Below are 26,584 nucleotides of genomic sequence, written 5' to 3'. Positions count from 1 at the left end.
CAAACAACACATATATGAATAACAAATTCAAACAAACATACAAATGAAACTAACAATGAAGCCAACAAAAAAGATTGTTTTAAAGATGTCATTGTTCAATGTTGATCTTATTTATTTTTGAAATGCATTTGCTAATTTTGGCGGTAAGAAATGGTTGATAATTAGTTTTTATTATGAATACGCGAGACCAAAACAAAATTACAAGATACAGAGGCACAATTTAAGCATTTTAAGTCTTATCTCTTCCGTTTTGCATTCTATATTTTCTAATAACTGTTGATAACAAAAACTAATATGCATACTATACTTTTTAAAAGCTGTTAATTTGGCGATAAATCATATCTACAAAAAGACAAAAATATGTTTCCTCATCAGACACAATTTCTTCCAAATGTTCTTCGGGCTTTTAAGAATTGTACAATTTCTAATTTTGTTGATAAATGTAGTAACTAATCTTTGTTAGACTTGTCACAATTATGCAATAAGACATCATTTTGCAAAATTTGCAAATGTTTAGCGATACTAAAACTAACAATTAGAAATTGAACAGAGTGTACTCTCTTATACTTTTTTTTAATTTAAAAATAAAAACCTTGATATCTGTAACTGTTATTCATGTGGTTATTTTCTTTGCAATATGCATATGAGCATATCACAGTGTATTATTAAAGAAATATGTGACACATACCAACCTTGACTTTGAATGATTTGAAATTCATTAAATCTCTAAATGTTTGAAATTTTGTTCCAATATTGTCGTCTAGTATTTTCAGATTATAGAAATATATGTACTAAAATCGAAATTGAAACTTCTTAAGTCAAAGTCAATCTCCTGTTAAACAAACCTAATATAGTTATTCAATGATCAAGTGTCGTGCACAGTTAAACTGATATCATGTTATTTTGGTTCCTTCATGAGATTACGGTTTCAAATTAAATATACGCACCATATTCTTTTCTCCCATTGAATGATATGATGCAAAAGTCGAACTCAAACAGTTGGGGAAAGTATTGATACAACAGTGAAGCTTGAGACAGTCTGAAGTTTACCTACGACCTTCTTAGTGTTCTTATTTCATATCAGCTCCTGTGCATAATTTGATTTTGTATTTATTTTTTGTTCTAATTTTACTTCAGCAATTTGATTTACCAAAGTCGTTAACAGCTAGCCCTATCGTGAAGTGGCTTTTAATAAGAACCGATTCACTGAATTGTGCCTGGCATGTACAGCATATGGAGCAAGAAAAACATAAATAATCCAAAGTAACTCGTTTTAGTAATGAGGTAATTTTGTTTCAGTGTTACAATTACTGCAGTAGAGTGCATCATGATAACTTATAGCTCGGTGATAATAAAATTAAAATTTAGAGCTTAAAACACAACTCTTTTGTTTGTCTGTTAAAACCAGTAAGTCTGGAATGTTTGTTCGTTGTTTTATTATTGTTTCTAGTAGGAAAATATTTTGATTGCTTCATTAGATAATGGTGGGTTGTGTATCGCCCTACCATTTGGTAAGTATATCATACACTATATCTTATATTCTAAGATTGGGTGCATTTTTATTTCTATAAGTGACTGGATAAGATCCAATCCCTAAACCACATACCCTTTCCCACTAAAAGAGCTATAGTCTGGAATATTGTATTTTGTACATTTTGACATTCTGTTAAGACAACACATAAAGAAAAAATGAATTCAACACGTTAAAAATGTCATGCGTTTCATTCTGTGCGGATAAACAAATTCAATTTAGAATATTCCATGATTATATGATTTTTAACATTGTTGAAAGTTTTTTTTTCAGAATGCTCTGTTAGCGTGCTTCGAAAACTGTACGAATCTACAATCGATAATTTTACATGGTCTTTATGTTATAATTTAGATTTGTTTATGTCACATCTGGATATGTGTTTTAAAACCATTAGCACCTATGTCAATTAATTAAATCACAACTTGTAACCAGATAGAGCTATGTCACGCCACATTCGTGACTACATTCTAAACAGTCCTTGCTTAAACTTCTTTGTCAGATTTTCAACAGACTTCTTCCGTATTGTATAACAAAGAAATCAGTTTCTGTGCAGAACTGTTTATAGAAATAATCTTCTGGATCAATACATGCATGACAGAAAAGTACTTGTCAAATTCAAATGTGGTACCTTCTCAAAAGTTGCTGTTAGAAACCATACGAATAGATCTATAAATCAATTAAAAGGGTCGCAGATTGTGTTCCTTTGCAACTAAAAATTAAAGTGTTTCTGTTGTTCTGTGGTTTTCCTCGTACAATTAATGTGTCTCACTCGGTTTTAGTTTTAACCCAATTTTCTCAATCGCTGTTTTACTTTTGAACAACGGTGTACTACTGTTCCCTTTTATTCATCGATGATCAGATCTCTCAGATCCATTAACATAAGATCAAGAAAAAATGCATGAATCGCAAAAAACCTCAAAACTGTGAGTCGATTGGGTAAGCTGCACATACATCATTCAAAATGCTAAACCACCCTTGTTGAAATGTAACATCCGGGAATTGGATACAATATGGAAATTAACCAATCAGACGACTTGTCTGCTATCTAAAGATTTGAACCGGAAATACATGTCACGCTACTTGTGAGTTGAAACATGGTCACATGATATCAGTCAACCAATCCGTGCTTATATAGATTAGACCGTTGGTTTTCCCATTTGAATGGTTTTACATTAGTAATTTTGGGCCCCTTTATAGCTTTTTGTTCGGTGTGAGCGCTCCGTGTTGAAGGCCGTACATTGACCTACAATGGTTTACTTTTACAAATTGTTATTTGGATGGAGAGTTGTCTCATTGACACACACAACATCTTCCTAGATGTATTTATGACAATGACATTTATGTAGATTATTAATTTAATCTAAAAATTGGAAACCAATGTAGTGTCCTGAAAAGGAAACTCAAACAGTAAGAAGACTTCTTTATGAAGTTTGATAACATTTATGGTACCAATATTTCTGCACCAGATGCCGACAATTATAACATAAAGGTATCAATTTTTATTATGCACAAGATGCGCATCTCGACAGTGATGTTCCAGGCTTTAATGTTTGAAAATCCAAACCATATATACCGAATAACCGACTCCAATCAAAATATTAACATTAGGTCCCCGAAAGGAAAATGCGTCAACTTTATAACAAAAAAAATAACAAAAAAACATTTACCAATTTTTGAAAACAAACTGTGTGTCATATAAAAAAAAGGAAAATGGAAATATTGAATTGAAAGAAATTCTAAACAAATAGTTCTACTATGTGCCTTTTAAATTTGTTGCCTGAGTTTCCGGACATTAAGTACAGTAGGTACATTACATACACAAGACACAATCATCTAAGCAACTAATTAAATAAAACTACTTGGATTTTGTTCAGTTTATCAATGACAAAATGTGTATGCTGTTTTTGGAGTAGGGCAATACATTTGATAATATTATATATTGTTACTGGCTTTCATATAGGTGCGAATCTAAGAATTATTGAATCAAATAACGATTTGTGTCGAACATATGCACAACCAACATACAATAAGGAAACAATCATAGGTGAAAACAATACTTGACGTGTAAATAATAGAATGATACATATAGATCAGTTTTTAGATAGACTGGCTATTGGATGTTCTTGCTTCATTTAATGTTAATCAAAAATCATACAACACATCATATAGTTAACATTAGATTTACAAATCTGTTTTGATTGATAAGTCTATAATTACATGATATGAAACAGATTTATTTGACTGATAGTCTAGAATCGAATCAGTTGATTTTGTAATTCCAAAAACTGTTTTGTTAATGTTGTGTTTACTTATATTTTTATCGACAACTCCATTAAAGTCAGGTTTGCTTCATATTTAAGAAGAATGTGTTTATAGTACACAGATGCCTCACTCGCACTATTATTTTCTATGTTCAGTGGACCGTGCAATTGGGGTAAAAACTCTATTTTGGCATTAAAATAGAAAGATCATATCATAGTGATCATGTTTCTAAGTTTCAAGTTGATTGGATATTAACTTCATCAAAAACTACCTTGACCAAAAGCTTTAACCTGAGGCGGGACAGCCGGACAAACGGACAAACGGATGAACGGACGAACGGACGAACAGACAAGAAAATATAACTCCCCTCTACTATCGTAGGTAGGGCATGAAATTGGTAATTGATATAATTTTAGTTTATATTTCCAATGTTAAAACTTCATTTTAAAACAGCAACATTCTAGGAGCGTATTTCAGGACTTGTATATTATTACTATTATTTTTGAAATAATGGATTGATGCTTAAAAAGAAACTTTTATTCAAAGATTCTTGGAAAAAAATACAAGTCATCACTTTGAAATTTTTATGAGCAACCACATGATTGAGTTATCCAATATTTAAAAAAAAACTCTCTTTAGAGAATTCAGGCTTATACTTTGGTCCGAAAGGTGCATATTTCTACGTCATAAGACTGACGCTCGAAAAAGAACACTTCATCAGCCAATGGGTTCAAAGTGTATAAATTTAAGAACCAAGATTTATAAAAAAAAATTGTATATGCTCAACATTGTTTACATTATTCGCCAAACAATAACTTTAAATGCATTCCTAAACATAACGTTATCAAGATTTGATTTACTGTTTTAAAATATCTGTTACATAGATGATGGCCGATGTTTCATTTTCGTTACCTCAATCCCCGCATCAGACTCGATACCAAATTTATGCATAAATAAGCAACATGACGGTCACCAAAAGAGGACCAATATTCGTTAACCACATTGAAACACTTACGATAATCGCCACTTTTTGGTTTGTTCCTGATTCTCAGTTTTAGTTTTATATGATGTGTTTTGTATATTTTTTAGAATTGTTTTTGTAAGTACAGTGTCAGTTTGTATTTGATTAATATGTTGGAATAAATATATGTCATATTTTCAGAATTTCTTACATATCAGCAGTAAAATTACTGAAGGGATTTGCAGTAGCTGTACGTGTAAGTATTTTATGATATGGTACATATTTTCCTTCGACTGCAGCTATAGGTCAATCTTAGTAGTAGTAATATTTTGTCCGTTCTTTAATTGGTTTAATATTATTTGCGTTTACCGCTGTGTATCATTTTCTATCACATATCTTGATAAACTTGCAAGAACATATACCAGTTTAAGGAAAAAATACGAAACTACTAAAATGTCAAACTGCTGATTACAAGCAATGAAATTTTGTTTATTAACACTTGGTATATTCAAAAAACAAATTATTCTAGTTTTCAATGCTTGTCGTCACTGTCCTTAATTACACTGGCATGATTTTTACCTTTTTATTGACACATTGGAAACTTGCAGTTTACTCAACAATGCAAAATTTATCGATTTTATAATCTTCATTCCGTTGCAAAATATTGATTAATTTCTTTTCGTCAATTCAAAGTGCTAATGTTCTCCACTGTATGCTATTTTTTTCTATTTCAAATATTTGCTATTGATTGCCAGTGATATAAGGAATGAAGAAGAAATTCATGAATGCACTTTTTCTGCATCAAAACCAATACCAATTTCTTGTTATTTTGTGGCAAACTTACCCTCTTTCAATGTACCCTATCGTAATTGAATACATTACGAGTTGTCTTGGTTCACACGTGGACGGGTTATTTAGAAATAGGAAAACTACTGCCTGCTTCTTATTTTGTCGATGTCTATGGAATAGCTGTTTTCCTCTGTACACTTACACCTAAAAAATAAGAATAAATTTATTTCATTTTATCTTTAAGGTAAGGGAATAAAAAATGTGACAAATAACGAGCATTATTTGTCACTAATGAAAAGATCAATAACGCAAACAAGTTGAGTAAAATATGTGTATGTATTTGTATACCTTTGGGAGATGTCGTGTAACTTAATGAATAGATAGTAATGTATTGCTCTGGAAAGAGACTTGTAGCGAATTTTTAAGACAGTGTTTTCATATGGGAATACTTTAATTGAAGATCAATGGATAGTTCTTTAACACCCAGTCTACAATATTTGTTATTTCTACGTTCGATTCAATAATTGAAAAAAGATGCTTTCGTATGAGATGAAAATGCTATCATTGAAAAAACTAAGCGTGGAAATACATTAGTTTGTGGTATGAATGAGTGCCTTGGACAACCAGTTAACCTATGTGTGGAAGGGGGGTTAATTTGTGATATAAATGAGTGTCTCCAACACCCAGTTTATCTATGAGTGGAAGGGGGGATTTGTGGTATAAATGAAAAGTTAAAGAAAACTTTAATTTTCGACTTTTGCCCCTCAATTGTAAGTTAATAATTTTGATTTGTAAAGGTTATGTTTGGAAATTCCCTAAAAACAATGACAACATGACTTCTATAATTAAATAGACCTAATATTTTCCAAGATGCAACCTATGATGAGTTATTATTCTATTATCATTTTTTTTTCAGAAAAACATCTTGTGTCAACTTCAGTAACATAATCAATCAAATATTTTGAAATTCAGTAACATAGTCAATACTAGAAGTTACGCAATGTCAAAGCTGGGATCAACTTGATATTTACACAACATTGTTTTCTCATCTGTTTTGTCATTTAAAAAAATCATAAGAGTAACACTTTCGACGAGGCCAAAATTAATCTAACATTTGTTTTTAAAAAAATCTAAAGAAAATGTTCTTCCCAATCAAAACATATAATGCTGCAAATGGATTATCCTTGTGCTCAATCTTGATCAAAAGGATACATAAGAACAGAATGGGAAATGAAATGTATTATTACACAATTTAATAAATTTCGAAAAAAAATGTAAATTTTGAAAAAAATATAAATAAGTTATCATTATGCATATGATAACTTGTTATATTGTCTTTTCATATATGTATTTGGGAGTTACACATATTCAGCTTATGCGAAGTATTTATTGCTAACAATGTCCGTTCCTAAAGACTTAACCCATTTAATTATTGTTATATTAAGTTAACAATCAAACTAGAAAATTCATCAATAAAACAATAGTTAGGACCTTTTTGGTGTTTTTTTCCCAATTCAACATACTGTTATATTACTTGTTTAAAAGACAAGGAATTTGTTGGTGAATATCTATGTGGACTTTTTTAAAAATTGAAATCAATTTGTTGACATACTACGACAAATAGTATAAAATTTCCAATTGATCTATTTAATTTGTTGACATATTAAACATCGTTGAGACAAAAATCTTTAATTCGTTTGATTTTATTGTAAATAATAAAACAAATCATTAATCTACCATTCAGAAACATAATAAAAGGTCATGATAAAAAGTTCGAAAAAATGGACTGGTAAAAACTTTTCGAAAAACGAAGGATTTTCTTATCCAAGGAATAGTTTATCTTAGCTGTATTTGGCTCAACTCTTTTGAATTTTGGGTCTTCAATGCTCTTCAATTTTGTACTTGTTTGGCTGTACAATTATTTTGATCTGAGCGTCACTGAAGAGTCTTATGTAGACGAAACGCACGTCTGGCGTATTAAATTATAATCCTGGTACCTTTGATAACTCCTACCTATATATCGGGGAGGCCATAAAGTACGGACACTCATTGGAATATTCAAAACACCATAGACTGTATATACATGTATTTTTTAGAAAGGGAGAGCTAACTTTCCCTTTTTCTACAAATTTTAGATACAAGATTAAAAGTCATCTTAAAGAAAAATTGGTATATGTAGCACTCTTAGTACTTGTTTACCGTGTACGTCTATATCTATGGATAAATAGATATTTTTTTATTCTAAAGTACAACATATGCAGACTATAAATATTTATATGTATAACAACCAGCCTTTAGAGGCTTTTGATGTACTGTCAGTTATGTACAAAAAATTTTTGAATCCATTCTACAATCACATTAATCCTTAATATATCTATATTCATACAACAAATTAAAAAAATGACAATTGTATCTTTGTTCTAAAACAATATGTAGTTATTTTAAACTTAAATTATAAAAGCAAGACTTAAAATAAATCATAATGTAAGATACATTGAAAAGCGAAATAATTTCAAAAACATACAATTTCGTTTTATTTTCTTTAAGAATTTTCTAACTGTTACAACTTCAAGGTTGTATGATTGGTTACCTTTTAACACGTTACTTGTTATCTTTTTAACCATTATTAACAGTTTTTAAATATGTGTTCTCAGTAATGCCAATGTTGGCAAATAGATTGGATGAATGACAGTCGTAGTGACTTAATATGCCCCGTAATATAATTAAACAAACGCTTTACTGTCACAATATTGATCCTAGTAAAAGTGCTTTCCCATTCACTCGTATTTAACTATCACGTAACTGCACATTGTTACCGTAAGAAATACTAGATGACTTCAAATCATGCAACCTAACATTTATAACTAAAAACTTTCACAGAAAAGCACTTACGTATAGTTGGAACAAAAAAGGGATCGCTCAAAGTTACATAATTAAACGTTAAATGGAATTTGTATTAGCATTATGTGTATTTTTGTATCAAAAGCTGAAGTGGAAAGAATAATAGAAAAAAAACAGTGACAAAACAGAACAGAACAGAATAAACAGTCAGATTAATATGAAAGACCCAAAAGAGAGTCGAAAAATATTAACAGAACATTCAAACTCGTTAGTAGGTAAAATACCTGACAGCTCCATTGTTGAAAAAAAAGCAAACTAAAGTACAGCAAACAAAACATACAAAATTAAAGGCTAATCAAAACGAAACTCACAAAAAAGGGGGATTTATTTCTTCGAAGTTGAAATATTTGTTAGAATTAGAACAACAAGTATCAGAAGGTGTCAGTTGTACTTATTTAGCCTACTTAGTTTTCGTCTTATGTTATTGAAAACCCGTCTGACGTTTCATACGATTTATACAGATGCCCCATTCTTTATAAAATGTTTCTAGTGACATTTATAATTTCAAGGTTTGATAATAAACTCATCATAGATACCAGGATTAAATTTTGCATTTACGCCAGACAAATTAAAAACTCATCAGAGACGCTCGAATCCAAACCAGTTAAAAAGGCCAAATAAAGAACAAAGTTAAAAAGCATTGAGGACCAAAATTTCTAAAAGTTTTTCCAAATACAGCTTAGGTGTGCCGTTTTAGTTGTTCTACCGGTAATGTAATAACAAGGCGCAAGTCTTTTTCCAATATCGCACCACTCATTCGATCATATTACACTATGGACCAACTTCTGAGTAAGTCTGTACATTTTATTTACTGAAAAAAAAATAAAGTAAAAATACTCCCTCGCCACCGTTACAAATAAATAAGTATGCATTGCAAAAACATTGAACTTGCTTGTTTTAATTGTTTTAACACCACAAGAATAAGTGATATTCAAAATAATAAGTAAAGAAATCTAAATGGTGTTTTTATGTTTTCACTTTGCAATAGAATAAAGTTTATTTTAGAAATCAATCATGGGCGTTTAATTTATACTGTTACTACCACGGTTTGACCCTTTATGTTAAATATTGTACATTGAACTATCGACATACAGAACAAATCTATGTTACATAAAATCAGTATAAAATGAAGCGCCTATGAATCATATCTATTTTAATATGACAAACTAGTAATGCTTTACACTAGCTAGCTATAAAACCAGGTTTAATCCAACATTTTCCACGTAAGAAAATGTCTGTTCCAAGTGAGGAATATGGCAGTTGTTGGCCATTCGTCTGATGTTTTGGAGCATTTATTTTGCCATTTTATTAGAGACTTTCCGTCCATATCCGTTCATGTCCGTTCAGCGTCGTTTAAAACATTTTGAGCATGTTCAAAAGTTTAAACGGACGTCCAACAGATGAATTGTCCATTGAAGGTCCGGTAGGCGTCCGTTTTAATATTTGTCATTTCTGGGTATTTTATAGCTGTCTGTGCGGTATGGGCTTTGCTCATTGTTGAAGGCCATACAGTGACGTATGGTTGTTAATTTCTGTGTCATTAGCGTTTGATTTTGTCAGGCTTTACGGAGTCTCTCTCTCTCTCTCTCTCTCTCTCTCTCTCTCTCTCTCTCTCTCTCTCTCTCTCAAAACCATCTTGGATTTCGGGATTTTTGTTTTTTACACATATTTCTTTATCTTCAGTGTTATGACAACATTGATGTAGAAATACTGTTAGTAAAATAAAAGAAGGCAATAGTGTGTTATTGTGCTTTATTATAACGCTGTTTTTAACGATGTAAAATCTTTAATGAGCTAATGAAATCTTAGGACTTTATATTTATCAAACTAAAAGACGGTAATGGGTACGGTTGATTAAGTTTATAACAGTTTGATATGGGCTTTTTATGGCTTTTAAATTCTTTGATTCAAATAAAACCACTAACAGATTTGTTACCAGTCTTCTTACAGTTAAATCTCTTTTCAATTTGAATGTAGCAAATGTTTTTCATTTCAGGTATGCCTTATTACCGTTGCACTTTGACATTCTTTTTATAATTTTCAGTAATCTCTACGTGGACTATTGTACACCAATCTATATATCGATGTATTGTTGTATTTTTCTGTGAGGTTTTTAGCACATTTTGACGATGGTCGGTTTGAAAACTTCCCAGTGGTTCTGTCCTTTCACTTTCATAACTCGATATATAGAATTTATTCATCAATAATATGATTCTGAATTATGCTGTCCCTTTACAATCTCTCAATATTATTTTAATTTAAAGGCCGTCAATGATTACAATGTAATGCGCCAGACAAGTACATAATACGGATATAATTGTTATTTATAAATTAATTCCTTTTATTTCATAATTGATTGTTTATGTCAATGATCATTGATAATAAATATAAACTGATATTTAAACAGAAGGGTTTAGCAGGCATTAAGATATTAACTATTGAGAAGCCGCGTTCTCCTTAGTATACATGCCTTGTATGAATTGAAAACGTGTATAATCATTGATGGTAACAAAACAAATTCTGGAAAATCAGCTTGAACATCTACCATTCTAAAATATTTGTTAATAGAAAACTAATTCAATCATTAAGCAATAGAGGTTCATGCTATGAAACTTGATAAACGTTATAACAGTCTGTAAGAAGAAACAGCATTACCTTTCGGATTACCTGGTATCTATTTCTGGTTTGATTAGCATAATTTTCAAAATCTTTGATTTAACGTCTCTTTTTATTTATATTTTTTTTACTTTTCTTCTTTTTGGTTTCTCTCAAATAATTTTGTTTTGTCTCTCAATGCTCTTTATTTATTTTCACCGTCAGTTGTGCTGTACTCTCTTTTCAATAATTTCAGCTAGTGTAAACGCGGTTTTACAGATAATATTAAATTTATTTTGGTTTATTACAGGTATCGTATTTGAATGTAGTTCAGGTAGGTTGGAATTCAGCGGTGAAGTAGTGATGCTAAATAAATCAAACTAGTCTTAACAATGTTTAACTGTAGAAAATGTGATAAGTTGTATATTAGTTTATCATACTAATTTTAATTAAAGTTAATGGTGAATTATGAACTTTTCAAACTGCAATAGTATCAAAACAGCAAAGATAATCAATAATATAGATGGGCCATTTTGTACGTATATCAAGGGGAAACTTCGTGCAAAGCATAATTATTTGTAGTTTGATTGCATTTGATAGAAAAGGGAATTTGGTGAAAATAAAATCAAGTATTTTGTAGAAATCCGAAGACTTTAATAAAGAGATCTTTGCTATAAAATTTAAAACAAAGTTAACTCTCTTGTTTTTCTATGATCAGCTAGCGTTTATTGTTTACAAAAGTCCTTTAAATTTCAAAAAACCTTGTGCTGAGTCACTAAAGTCGAGCGCACCCTAGAAGCTGTACTTGAATTGGTCCATTTCTTTATTTATTTTAACCAATATCTAAATTTATAAACTTGTTTTAAGGAAATCAATGCTAGCACTAGATGCAATCATCCTTAAACTATCAAGAACCGAATTGCCAAATATGAGAGTACAATTGGAAAGGCTGTGGATTTTCAATAAAATTTCCATATGTTTAGCTTTGAAGCAACACAAGGGTACATAATCCTTAACTGTTTTCTATCCCAAATTCATGTATTTGGTGTTGATGTTATATTTGTTATTCTCATAGGATTTTGTCAAATGCTTAGTCCGTTTCTGTGTGTGTTACATTTTAATATTGTGTCGTTGTTCTCCTCTTATATTTAATGCGTTTCCCTCAATTTTAGTTTGTTACCCTGATTTTGTTTTTTTGTCCATGGATTTATGAGTTTTGAACAACGGTATATTACTGTTGCCTTTATTTCTTACAAAATGAATTTAAATTCATAAAACACGTAAATGACCAAAATACCGTAGCTAAAACTGTCCAACGTCATGCTAGTGCTTTTAGTTTTTGTTTATTTTATCCAAAAACTGAAAACATCTAGGATAAAAGGTCAATAATTTTGTACGACAGATGGGTCGTCTACAAAAAAAATTATCAATCTACATCGAAATTTAAGGCATAATCAAGTACAACGGTAAGATAATTGAGGTTGAGGACCCAACATTTCAAATTCTGTCAGAATTACTTCGTGTCATTTTACATCATAAATGTGTGGCTTTATTTTCTCTTTCATATAAAGAATTTTTTGCATATATAAAGAATTTCTTGCATATAAAGAATTTCTTGCATTTTAACATTTTTAACCTTAAAGAAAGACTATATGTACATGAAACTTAGGTGCGTGTATATAATATTAAACAATAAAATGCCTAAATAACATACATCAGTCCTTGAGTTTTATGCTTTGAATGGTTTTAAATTTGTCATCTCGGAGCCTTTCGTAGCTGACTATGCCGTTTGGGTTTTGCTAATTGTTGAAGGCCGTATCATGAACTTTAGTTTTAATCAATGGGTTTTATTGTGTGTAAAGCAGATGGTGTTAAAATGATAGAATTCGAGATTTGAGAATCTAATTATAATATCAGGAATAGATTGTTTAGTTTGTGAAATTTTAAGTTACAAAGAATTGGCTGTAACGAATTACGGAATTATGCAATATATTGATTTAAACACCATTTAAGATTATGTCATTTGAAGTCATCTTTTGACAACTATCTAAAACTTTAATTTCTAATAGGATGATCATTCTATCTTTAATGTTAAATCTCGGCTCTGACAATTTTTGTATAGTTTGACATATTTTTCATTCATTACTTTGCATTGCTCATACTAGTTGGATCTGCAAAGACAACTGCTGTTTCGTTTGTTTTTATGTAATTATTTGCCATCCTTAAAGCAGGAGAACTTTGATTAAATATAAAACAAGTTAATTGTTTGTCAGTGTCGTTCATCCTTATATATGTGTCACAGTGTTTTTGTTAGTAAGCACATCAGTGATCTATTGAACGACTTACATGACTCGTTATCTGTCACGCAACAGACATTATTGGAGAAACTGAGAATTTGTTAAAAGAATGTCTTATTTGTTAAAACAGATAGATCAATTTGTTTAAGAACAAATTATTCTTAATTAGACACAATGTCATTGATTTTTTTAATGGGGTAGGGTACACTATTGAACAAACCCCTGGGCCTCCATATTGGTTTATTGGTGATTTTTTTCTTATTGTATCAACTCAGGCATTGATCGGAATCATTTGAATACAGATCTTCTTAACTCCTACTATAAAAAGTTTTATTGCCTTTATTGTATCAAGTTGGTGGAATTAAATCTTCACTTTCACAGGATCTTAATCGGAATGCTTTAATGCAATTGATTAGTCTTTTAAACTTACAATTACTAGACACTATTTACGTTACAAAGTGGGAAAATTCATGGTTTTGAAGGTAAGTTGTTGAATTGTTTAATTGTTTAAAATACAAGTAAAGTCCAAATTAATAATAATAATCGCGATGGAATTATTAACGACTAGACATATAATATGTTCTTATACTATATCCAGCTCCATTTTTTTACTATTCAATCATATCGATATATTAATATGTTTTGAAATTCTTTAGAGAAGTACACGATGCGTATTTAATATACAGGACAAAATCTGACATCTCTCTATACACTTCTGCAATGTTTTGTTCAGTGATTTCATAAATCCTGCTTGACAGTTTACCAGGAATAGTAGAGAACATTAATATTGATTCCGACAGTAAACCGTTTTTTTTCTGAAGGACCAGACATAACACTTGAATTAGCGCCTATTGTCCGCTCAACGAGTTCTTCAGATTTAGAAACGTTAAATTTCTGACATTATGTATTTCTGTAATGAATTAGATAGATCTAAATGGAAATGTAACTAATTTAAAGGAATCAAATTGTAATTTGTCAGAAAAAAATGTTTAACAATTAATTTGATTTGTTTGTCCAACAGGATAACGTACTAAAGGGTCTTCATATCGGAGGTTAGCAGGTTGACATGTCACTTTAAAAGAAATTTTCTTATGTTTTCCCCTGCTGTTTCAGTATTTTTGCCTTTTGTTTGCGCTCCTCCATGCATTGGTATATAACAGTATCTCTTCTATGCCTTCAATAATCAACAATTGTATTAAAAGCTTTATAAATACATTGATATATTTACAGCTTAACATATCAGTAGATGATTGTTGATTTTTGTGGGGATTTTCTAATATATACTAAGTATTTAAATAAGCTTTACAGATTTAAGTTAAGACTTCGTATACTATATTTGCAAAATTTTTTCTGTCTCTGCAGGCGGAAGGACATGCATATAAGGCCCTTTTAAGAACCTTCTTTATATCCTATCTCACATTAAAATTATCAATGACAAACAATTGCTCACTATTTATTCTACAATAATTGGAACAGGATTTCCTCGGTTGTCTAAATTTGGAATTAATGATGGTAAAAGTCAGGGGATATTATTAGATCGATTATAATGGATAAACACACGGACATAAGATTTTATTTAAATGTTTGAATCGTTATGCTTGCATGTTTGGGAATTCATGCGATAATGTCAAATAAGAACTAACACATTATAATACACTGTTTGTAAAGTATATGTATTTCCTTGACAATAAGTGGAACCACAAATATAAAGCACAACTTATTTATGCACGTGGTAAGCTTTTCTTTCTTATGCTTAAATTCGACTACAAAATGTATTGCAACTTTGATATGCATGTACGCATATAACACACATTGTTCGATTAAAGGCTCAAAATAAGTGAAGAGTAACATTATTTTTAGTAGAGGATATTTTCTATGTTTGATTCTGTCTCTTTATGTGGTATGTCTTTTGATCATTAGATTGAATACGTCGGTCGCCTCTTTTGAAGCTTTTCACAAACGTGTGTAAATGTAACGTGGTATCTGGTTAATTGGAAAAAAATGCAGGGTCTTCTTTTGTTGTGTCGATGTTGTTTTGTTTAGGTCAACATGTTTTTTGTATTGAAACCCAATTTAACAAAAAAAATGTGTTTGTCAGGATTCATTTTGCACATGGTTTATATATTGCCGATAATGCTATTTTAATGATTATCAAATTCAAAGTGTCTAATCAGTCATGGGTTTTTTTTCTGTTCTTTTTTTTTCGATTTTGCCATATAAAAAAATCCATTTTATGTACTGTTGTTTCTTTAACATTGATACACATGGCCATTCGTTATTCTTGATGTATACAGACAAGTTTATCTACCGGTTCATTAATCGGAAACTCTCGGATGGTTTATAAACGACCCTTAGTTACTGACACTGCAATCAATGACACTGATTCCGTTACTTCATGTAATAACATGGATATTTTATTTTCCTGTATATTATCATTATCATGGGGGTATTTGTTCAGTTTATCACACAAATCATCATTTCCATTTCAATTCTGGCGCTAACATTAGTCATGTAGAAGTCATATAAAATGATAAATACAACTATTAAATAATTGAAATGGACAATTTTTATTTTAGGTTCGAATAGTTTTCATCCATTTATTACTAAATTCTGTTTATTATAGGATATATATGAACGTGTCATCAAACACAAGTTTATTCAATGACAATGGTTGTAGGTACTAATAATGTATCAGATGAACTTATCAATAATAACAAACACATGGAACACCGTTTTTTTTATAATATTGGTGACCTCATGGTGTCTATTTGATGTTTGCCGTTGTGTTTTTGTTGTATCGACGTATACCAAACATTTTCTTATGGTGATTAATGGTAACATCATGTATTCCTTTTCTTTCTGAGTTGTAATATAGTGCATGATACTTACGGAGAACCTGAGATCTTCCCAAGTTTTTGGTTGGGTTCTTGTTGCTCAGTCGAAATCATTTGTTTTGTATTTTGTGTGTTTATTTTTTACTGATGATTTTAAAAGTCCCTCTGTTATCTTTCGCCACTCGTTTGCATATTTGAATTTTTATTTAATCTGATAGGATATCTGATTTCCTTTATTTTCACAAGTTTTTCTTATACATGCAGACGAAATGAATGATATTTATCCTCAATTAATATTTAGTATGTTGAAACTGTCATTTCTGTAATTGTATTTTCCTTGTCAAAGTTTATACGAAGTTCTAATCAATTTCTTCCAGAAGAAAAATATTGACAAAGTTGTAATTACTGTTTATTTTTGTTGCATTGGTATTGAGATTCCACTTATTCCATTGTTGAAATCATATAAAAGCCTTTAAATTCCGTTTTCTACTTCCACGCCTTATACAAAACAAATCCATTGTATAGGTTTTGTTGGTTGTTTTGTCTCAAAAAGTTTATATTTACATTTGGAAAATTTGTTTACCCTTTTACATGAATTTGTCTATGACCACAAAACGGATATTCTTACTATCCAAATACCGATGTTATAGTTATTGTCCTTTAAAAGAATGTACTCAAATAATTGGTACTAAGATATGACTCTTTTGTTTATGCATGTGAACCAAGTGCAGGAATATGCCTGTACAGGTACTTTTCAGGAATATGACAGTTACTTCCAAGGGAGAAAAAGGGAGAAGGTTTGGTACCATTAAAACGTTTAATCCCGCTGCAAATATTTGTACCTGTCCTAATTTATGAATCTGATGTGCAGTCGTTTATGTAATTTATACATGTATCTCGTTTCTCGTTTTTTTATGTAGATTAAACCGTTGGTTTTCCTATTTAAATGGTTTTACACTAGAAATTTGGTGGCCCTTTATAGCTTGTTGTTCGGTGTGAACCAAGGCTCCATGTTGAAGGCCGTACATTGACCTATAATGATTTACTTTTATAAATTGTTATTTGGATGGAGAGTTGTCTCATTGGCACTCATACCACATCCACAAGTTCCTAACATGACTAGTTGATTATGCTTTTTTGTTTAAGAAGCATTAATATATCGTTGGGTACCTATATAATTTCTTTGAACTAAAGTAATTAAATTGGTTACTTAATTACAATATCACAATGCTTTGATAATGATATTTCTTCAGTTGTTATTGTAACTGCATGTCTTCTTGTAACTCCTCACCTATTATGCGTGTCATATTGCAGTCATTAATTTAAGAGTAAAACTGTTAAAATTTGAGCGGAAGCCCACACTCTTTCGATACGATGTGAAAGTTTCGCATTTAGAATTTTATATCATTAGTTCTAACAATTACAACCTGTAAATTTATATCAATTCTATAACAGAATATTTTAGGTTTCTTTTATATTTGATAAAATAATATTATACTCCTCCTCAAACACGTTTGAGTACTTAACATGATTTTATTTTTCAAATTAGTATCAAATTGAACACAAAGTACCACAAAATCATAAACTGTCCTATCTATCAAAGGTTGTTAATTTACGGTAACCAGCATCTAATAACGAGATAGTCTTCATTTACTAGTTTGCATCGGTAACAATATTTCCGGGTTTTTGCTTAAATATCCGATCTGTCAACTTAATTGAAGTGAAAGGTTTTCCTGGTGACATCTCCATTGAAGTTAAGGATACAATTTAAGCTAATTACTTTCATAAAATGAGCATTCAGCATGTTGAAATAAATCAAATGAAAGCTTCACAATCAATGATGACATTTGTCATCTTGTTGAGCATTTTGTTTTAAGAATATCCATTCTGTCATCACTGGCAGTCTTCCGATTGCTGATGTTGCTATTTCAATAGTTGCTATTTGTGATATTTTAATAACGATCATTTATTTAGCCCTCATAAGATCGTTGATGTGTTCTCTTTGTTCTTTGTTTTTTTGTTGTTTTTTTTTTTTTTTTTTGCTCAGTTGTTACTTTGGATACTACTTGTGTTATTTATGATTTTTTTAAATGTCTGAAATTATCAAAAGAAAATTTAGAAAACTAAGAAAGTATGTTATAAATCAAGTCAGTTCCAAAGCACTGACTGATTTTCTAGGGGGCTTACAGTACAATATCGGCAGTTTCAACCCATATCAAATTGTATACAACCCGAGCAAGGTTTGATAAAGATAAATGTCATGCAGTATAAAAAGAAACTGACGTAAATGTCCCTATCATGTACTTCGAAAAATAACAACGACAAAAACCATGATAGATATATGTGAGAATGTTGTATAACAATTCTAATGAAAAACGTAACGAGAATTTTCAGACATATAAAATATTCAAAGGTTAGGAAATTAGCCAAAAAAATAATATTAACAGTTAATACAAGTTAAAGTTAATACATGGTACAAGACCACATACAATGCTCTTACAAATCTTGTTAGACTAAGAAAATTAAAGAATTTATGACATTGATTCAAAAATATACCATGTATGTTATCATTAAAGAAAACTGTCCACTACGTTACTTAAACTATCAAAACTATTGATTTTTCAACCCTGTATACCACCATTTCCCATGTAAATTGAAAAATCGCCTAAAAGAAATAATCCAGAATGCCTTTCAACATAAAAATGATAGCATACGCTATAAATTTATTACTTTGGGATTTCATAAGGCATATTTCGTTAATAGTGATAAACAAAAAGGTAAAACATGCTACACAAAACAACAAGTGGTCAGTATGCTGGAATTTCTTATCGACAACATATTTGTTGAGTTTGGAAGTAGACTTTTTCAACAAATTGTCGGCATTCCTATGGGAACGAACTGCGCGCCTCTCCTTGCTGACCTCTTCTTATTTTCATATGAATCGGAGTTCCTTCAGACACTTGTCAAAAACAAGAAGATCAAAGAAGCCAGGTTATTTAATTTCACTTTCAGATATATTGATGATGTTCTTTCCATTAACAATCCGAACTTTTCTGATTGGGTTCCATTAATATATCCACCAGAACTAAAAATTAAAGAGACAACAGACACGGCTTCCTCCGCCTCATTTTTAGACTTATACCTCGAATTTGACATACACAGTCATCTTAGTACCAGAATCTATGACAAACGAGACGATTTTGATTTTGAAATTATCAATTTCCCCCACCTTAGTAGCAATATATCAACTTCACCTGCATATGGAATATACATTTCCCAACTTATTCGGTATTCAAGAGCTTGCAGCTCCTACACAGACTTTGTAAAACGTCACCAATGTCTGAGCAGAAAGTTGATGAACCAGGGGTATGTCAAAGAACGTCTCGTCCTTTTTCTAAAAAAGTTCATCGGAAGGTACCCAGAACTTGTTGATAAATATTCCGTATCAACTTCACAAATAATACACGATGGTCTTGAAATATAGATTTTGCGTACTGACGTTGTTTATCATCTTAATAACGTGTTATATTATTCTTTTATTTGTCTTTATCAATACTTTTACTGTTAAGTCTAGGTTTTTTTTTTAGATATCCATTTAGACTTAACTCTGTGCTTATGTATCCCATTATACTTTGAACGACAAAATTATTTTATGATGTGACTCTGTACCTATGTATCTTGTCATATTTTGAATGACAAAATTATTTTATTTATTAATAGTACTTTTACTGTTAACCTACTTTTTTGTGATATACATTTGACGTGACTCCGTACTTATGAATCCCGTCATACTTTGAACCACACTATTATTCTATTCAATTATTACTTAATACTGTTTAGTCAGTTTTTGTTATATCTATTTTGCGTGACTGTATTTATGCATCCCGTCATACTTTGAACGACAAAATTATTTCATGTCTACCTGTGCGAATTTCAAACGCGCAATTTTACACTAGTACTCAAAACCCTCCTTCCTTGATGGGTGCATTTACATAGACAAATAAAATCGTATAATATAATCAAAATGAGGATGTTAATTTGATGTGTGCTTCTTCGTTACATTTGTTGTTTTTATAGTGATTAATATGATAACACAATGTTGACTGCTGTACCCCTATTTTTGACATTTTTAACTATTGTGTCTGTTTGTTTTGTTCAAGCATCGGTGACAATATAATGGAATGTGATACGACTGTCATACAAGTGCGAGGTTTAGCTAGCTATAAAACCAGGTTCAATCCACCATTTTCTACATTTGAAAATGCCTGTACCAAGTCAGGAATATGACAGTTCTTGTCCATTCGTTTTTGTTGCGTTTTGTTATTTGATTTTGCCATGTGATTATGGACTTTCCGAATTGATTTTCCTCTGAGTTCAGTATTTTTGTGATTTTACTTTTTAGAACATTTGAATCAAAAATCAACCACATTTCCGGCCACATTATGCAACAAGAGACGACTAAATGTCCCTGTTTTTAGACACCGAAGCTTATAATATGAATCCAAATTGATAGCTATACATGATCATCAATAAGAAGGTCACGTTAGGAGACAGTACAACATACAAACACAAACTGCTTAATTACATGTGTTCATCAATAGACATTTGGCAAAGGCATTAAATCGTATCTAGCCTATATAAGTTGTTGTTAATGATAGTAGTAATAAGATAAACAGAGATATTTATGTAATATGATTAACATTTGAAAACCAAACAAATTCGCTTGACATAATACAAGCTCTAAAGAGCCTGAATAAATAGCCATCACTGACTAAGGTCAACATTGACTAAGGCAACTGCAATCCTTAGAGGTCAATCAGATAACAAATAGCTACAAATAATGATGAATAGAATAGCATGAACTCCAAACTAAATGAATTCAGTTCCATTGACATCGATTCAACCAACAATAACTGATAATGCAAATCTTACTTTACGTCACTTAGTATAGTGTTATTGAAAAAATAAATACACAATTCATTTTTCTGAGAGAGAAAAAACACAAGACAATATTACATTTTTGTTTGACAATTAGAATGACCATCCAGGGTCTGTATGGTAAATTTATATATAAACCATTATTTATCATGTATCACAACATATGTTCATAATAACAGCTTCATCTTACATATTTTCTATTACTTTAATAACTCTATATGTCCGAATGTAACAATTATAATAGTTGCTTTTAGCTTTACTCGCATCATTTTTATGTTTATGTGTACTGCATTTCTTGTCTAGATTTAATACTTAACCTTAAGCTGCCACTTCTGTAAATGCATACCGCTTCACGTTTGGCTGAAAATAAAAAAAAACAAATAAAACTACCGAATCCAATATTTAACAAATAAATCTTCAAAATGTTATTTCTGCTTACCAATGTGAATGTACTTAAAAACACAATTATTGATCATTCTTATTTTAAGTTTATGAGCATGTTTACTTATATAAAACATCGTTGATTAAATACCATAATCACTTTTACCACATTTTATATAACAGCTGACCAATAAGTAGACCATTGTGGCGTTTTTGTTATTTAAAACATGAAAATAGATTTTATTTGTTCGTTGGTCTTTTTATAATTGATATACAAAGCCGGAAGAAACCTTCCTTAAAGAACAGTATTACTCCCGAGAGAGTTCACACAATTATTGCATATGTTTTATGTTTAGAATGATAAGGTTTAATAAGCACAACACGTCTAGTTTTGGTTGTAAACCTCATGTGGTTATTTTTAATTTTTGTTATGATATATAACAAAGTTATGTTTTATCTTGTGTATTAATAAAATGAATATCCCGATTGTTAACCAAACATTACTGCATTTTATGATTCAATATTTTTCTGTTTAGTTTCAAAATTCTATAACATGTTAATGCTAGTTAAAAACTTGGTATAATCTAAGTGATACATTTGTATGTAATTTACAGTTAATCAAAATTATGTATTACTGCTTAGGATATTTTTTCAACTCCCTCAGGCATAGTAGACTTTTGATTGTTTGGGATCTTCTGTTTATGTTCATTTAGTTTAGTGCTGTTTTTAAGCTTCCCAAACTTGTGGTTTCGAGTCTCCTTGATTTAACAGTTTAAATTTGCAGTTGATATTTGATAACCAATTATTTTAATCAACCTCTATATGTTTGAAATTCTTTTTGGATTTTGCTGTCAGACGTCGGTCTGCACAATAGACTGGTTCAATAGATAAATGGTGGGTTGAAATATTCTGCTGGTCATCCAGTGGTCAAGGTTACGGACTCTCCTCATTCGTTATACTCATTTTGCTTGCTCGGAGTCAGAAGCTCTATCGGAGTGGTTTCTGCTATTCATCTGTTTTCATTTTGTACATCATTGTTATTTCACCGTGTGTCCTTCTTGAACTAAGTAATTAAATGGCTGTATGTACTAATTCATGAAAAAAACTATCATTCAGTTTTTAATGTAAGACATCAGTAATTTACCGATGTTCCAATATTCTTAATAGATATAGTAAACAACTTACAAACACTGATGAATCGAATCAACTCTTTAAGAAAGCAAAATCAAGTGTATCGACAGGAAAAGCGACAGTTACATACATGCTTCACGAGTCATACGAATCAGTAAAAATGTCAAAGTCGGTAATTGCACACCATCGGTAAGCTTACAGAATAGTCGACTATTCTGGTATCAAACAATCTAAAACAGCGAAAACTTTCATTGAACTAGTTCATAATTTTATTTAGGAGCCAGCTGAGGACTACATTTGGGTGCGGGATTTTCTCACTGCGTTGAAGACCCGTGGGTGGCTTTCGACTGTTGTTTGCTCTTTAATCGGGTTGTTGTTTCTTTGACAAATTCATATTTTCATTCTCAATTTTATGTTGGTAGATTGATTTACAGACAAATCGTATCTATCGGTAAATTTATGATAGTGCTCGTTACACTTATGTTGTCTTGACTTCAGTTATTCTTCCTTATAACCCTGTTTGAACAGGTTTTGTTTAAGGCGCAAATCCCAGCCAGCCGATTATGAAGAATGTATAACGTGAACATTTATCATTGGTATGTATATATTTAAATATGTAAACGGAACAACACATTTAAGAATATGTAAATGATGCTAAATTGGAAAGTTGACAATTGGAAATTAACACCTTTGTCATAGATTCTACTTTGAAGTCATCAATTGAGGAAAATATTATTGAAGCAGAAACAAGTCTTCTTCATATAAGTAAAAACGCAAGTAAACAATATGTTTTGTACAATTAGTCAGTCTTTTGAACTATCAATCAATAAAACTCGATATATATGTTAATGATAAAAAAAAAGATTAACGCTTATTATTTGTTAACAACATAATTTATTTCATAAAACTTTCTTAAACAAAATTTTGTTAATTCAGAAATAATCCAAAAAGTACGGTTTTAACTCATTTAGGCAAAGTTGGCCATAGATGTTCCTTTTGGTCATATATAGCTTTTCAACTTTGTCGGTTTCTTATGCACCTTTCGCTTCCAAAAATACGGCTTTTATCGTTCATAATTGCAAGATAAATGCCAAAAACCTGCGTATGCACGAAACTTATAAAGTGTTAATGAAATCATCCCATATTTATTTGATATTATAATTCAGTGCGGTTATCCACAAGATAAGATTTGTCATGACACGAAACACGATTTATTTTTCATCCCATTGTTGTAGAAAAGGATCTCTTTGAGTCAATATATTTGATCTTACATTTTATCAGGGGATAATTAACAATTGTTTTAAAGCTTTTTGTTTTATCTATTTCTTATATTAAACATGGCTTCTGCCTGTTGACATCAATGTGTAGCATTTTGTTATGTTTATCGATCAGCATAGGTCAGGTTTGATTTTTTTCCTATTTTTTAATTAATCCTATGTTTTAATCTTTTAAACTTGACCTGTAAATAACAAATTTCGGTGAAGAGCATACAATATAAAAGGTTCAGAAAAGCACTTTACTTTATAATCCTAGTATAAATGGAACAAATCCACATGCATCAGTTATGATATCATGGATATTTTAATCACTAAGTCTCTTTAGCCATAAGGAAAGTATTGAAGGACTCCTTACGATTGAATTGAAATAGCTCAGGATTAACTTTCACTGGAAAGATGGATGTGAAGTGTCAGTCTGCAAAGTGAATCCATATAGGTGGAATTGTATTTCCAAAAAGATCCTTATATTTGGTTTAAAATTTGATAACAGTTCAGACCGATTTGTGATACCTGCATCTCTGTTATAACAGTTTGTAAGTCTAAAAAAACGCTTCGTTCATTGCAAGATCTACTGTTACTGTAAATGTTTGAACATCTGGATCAATAATGGACAAAATTATAAAGAAAGTAGTTAATTTACTAGTAATAGTTTCAGTTTGGTTATTAACTTTTAAACACTATAATACTAATGTCTACTTTGATGGAGAAAAATTACTATTTTTAGAAAAATCAAATTTGTATGCTTTTATTCGAATTGTTTACCGATAATGTGCATTCTAAATATCTATAAAACATATAAAAAAATATAAATCAGCAATTTGAGAACAATTCGTTTTATTATATTTCTTGGTTTAGTATATGAGAGAATTTGGAGATCATATTTTTCCTTTCAGCTCGATTATGATTGTTGAATATCAGTTCCAAAGACCAACTTGTGAATATTGTATTCAACATGAAGATCCCATATTATGTTTCCTTAAATAAAGGCTGAATTTCATCTTTTATATTCCACTGTACAGTATAAGTTTCATTGTTGAAGGTCGTATTGTAGTCTATAACCACTTTATTGGAACACTTGTGGGCAGCTGTTATATTGGCAATCTAATAGCATCTCCTTAACTGTATATTTCTAATTATATATTCTTAAGTCATCATTAAATTCAAACTGTAATCTCCAGTACTGTCTCGCTGTAATGCGCATAAGGTTTGTATCCTCATATGATTTATCATATAAAGCCACTTATTACTGTTGATTGTTATTCATAAAAGTAATTAATACAGTTCTGTGTTCCTTTGTCAGTAATAATTTGCTGATCATTATCTTGACTGCCATAAAAGCAACAATGATCGAGTCAATATGAAAACTTAATTCGATATCCTCAGCAATATGCTATATTCTCTGGAGTCGTCTGATTATTAAACACATAGTTTTCTTGTGTGTTACAATGATAAGACGATGCCATAACTTAGATGTCTGTGGCAATAGAAATTGATTAAAATATAAAATGGTGTTTTATTTGTAAACCTCTTGTGATTAGCATGAGCTGAAACTTAAATAGAAATATAGTTAATGACGTTAATAAACAGGAAATAAATAAGGCATAAAAGGGACATTGTTGGTTATAGAAGACATTCATTTTATTTCAGACAGAAACGTTTGAGTCATTTACAATAAATGTTTGTAATTAAATAGACAAAAACATTGCATGCAGCCATACGACTTGTACTCTGCTAACAGTATAGAATAACAAATTCTTTGAGCAGTTATATTAAATGCAATCTTAACCATAAATAAGGAATATGCTGATACAACACCCAAATTTTGGCAAATGACCAAGATATTAATTCGTGTAAATTAAACTAGAGTCGTGATTAATGTTAGGCAACAAGAATTTACATTATGGGTTTGGACTATTCTTTACATCATAACATTTCTATTTCTGCTTTAATGCTGTACGTTCATCGTCGTTTATAAGTGTATGTATGTGTGTTTGACGATACTCTGAATATCAATTAAAAACGAGTCACTTCTAACCTCATACCAAAAATAATGATACAGCAGTCAACATTGTGCATATAAACAAATCACATTCGCGAAAATTAAATACAAGAATACGAATATTTTACCATACCACAATAACACAATGACGTCATATGTTTCTAAACACACAAAGAGACATATAGACAAAGCACATTAGCAAAAATGAAAGACAAGAATAATACGCTTTACAGGGTGGTTTTTAGCTCTAAAGCACACAATTCTCTTTTTTCTACGTTTAACTGTATACTCTTTTCTGTATCCGATGACTTGACGGAGTTATTTTTTACTTAATCAAAGTCCAATAAGTTGTCAATACATATAATCAAACAGATATCTAGCCTCGACACAATATATATTTAGATATTTCATTAAATCAAGTGTTTTCAATCTCTGTAGATCTGGTCAAGTAAGTGGTTTAACACAGACAGAATAAACCTTGCTTGATCTGATCTATAGCTTTTTTACTCCCAAAGGAAACTTAAAAGGGATGAAAAGATGTTTCTAATTTTAATCAATAAGGATTTATTACCAAAACTGGTTACTTATTACTATTAAGGGGACCAAAAAACGTTCTAAATAATGAATATAAAGGTTGAGATTATTTGCCTTTTAGCATTCTAAAGTTAAAAGTAAAATCACAAAAATA

At 30.5% G+C, this 26,584-nt stretch overlaps 1 protein-coding gene across 2 annotated transcripts in view; it reads left to right on the top strand.

Annotated features, from left to right (window-relative positions):
* Positions 1–26,584, top strand: part of LOC143048069 (suppressor of lurcher protein 1-like) — a 330,279-nt gene that overhangs the window by 115,211 nt on the left and 188,484 nt on the right. Inside the window, exons 2-3 of one of the 2 annotated variants that reach the window (XM_076221514.1) lie at positions 1,451–1,511; positions 4,956–5,010. The gene's annotated coding sequence lies outside the window, so the exon portion shown is untranslated. Of the gene's footprint in view, positions 1–1,450; positions 1,512–4,955; positions 5,011–13,685; positions 13,819–26,584 lie in introns of those variants that run through there. The other variant, XM_076221512.1, reaches the window with a different exon arrangement.

The sequence above is a fragment of the Mytilus galloprovincialis genome, chromosome 10 (genome assembly GCF_965363235.1).
Source record: "Mytilus galloprovincialis chromosome 10, xbMytGall1.hap1.1, whole genome shotgun sequence".
NCBI lineage: Eukaryota > Metazoa > Mollusca > Bivalvia > Mytilida > Mytilidae > Mytilus > Mytilus galloprovincialis.
This window is presented reverse-complemented; position numbering and strand designations above follow the sequence as displayed.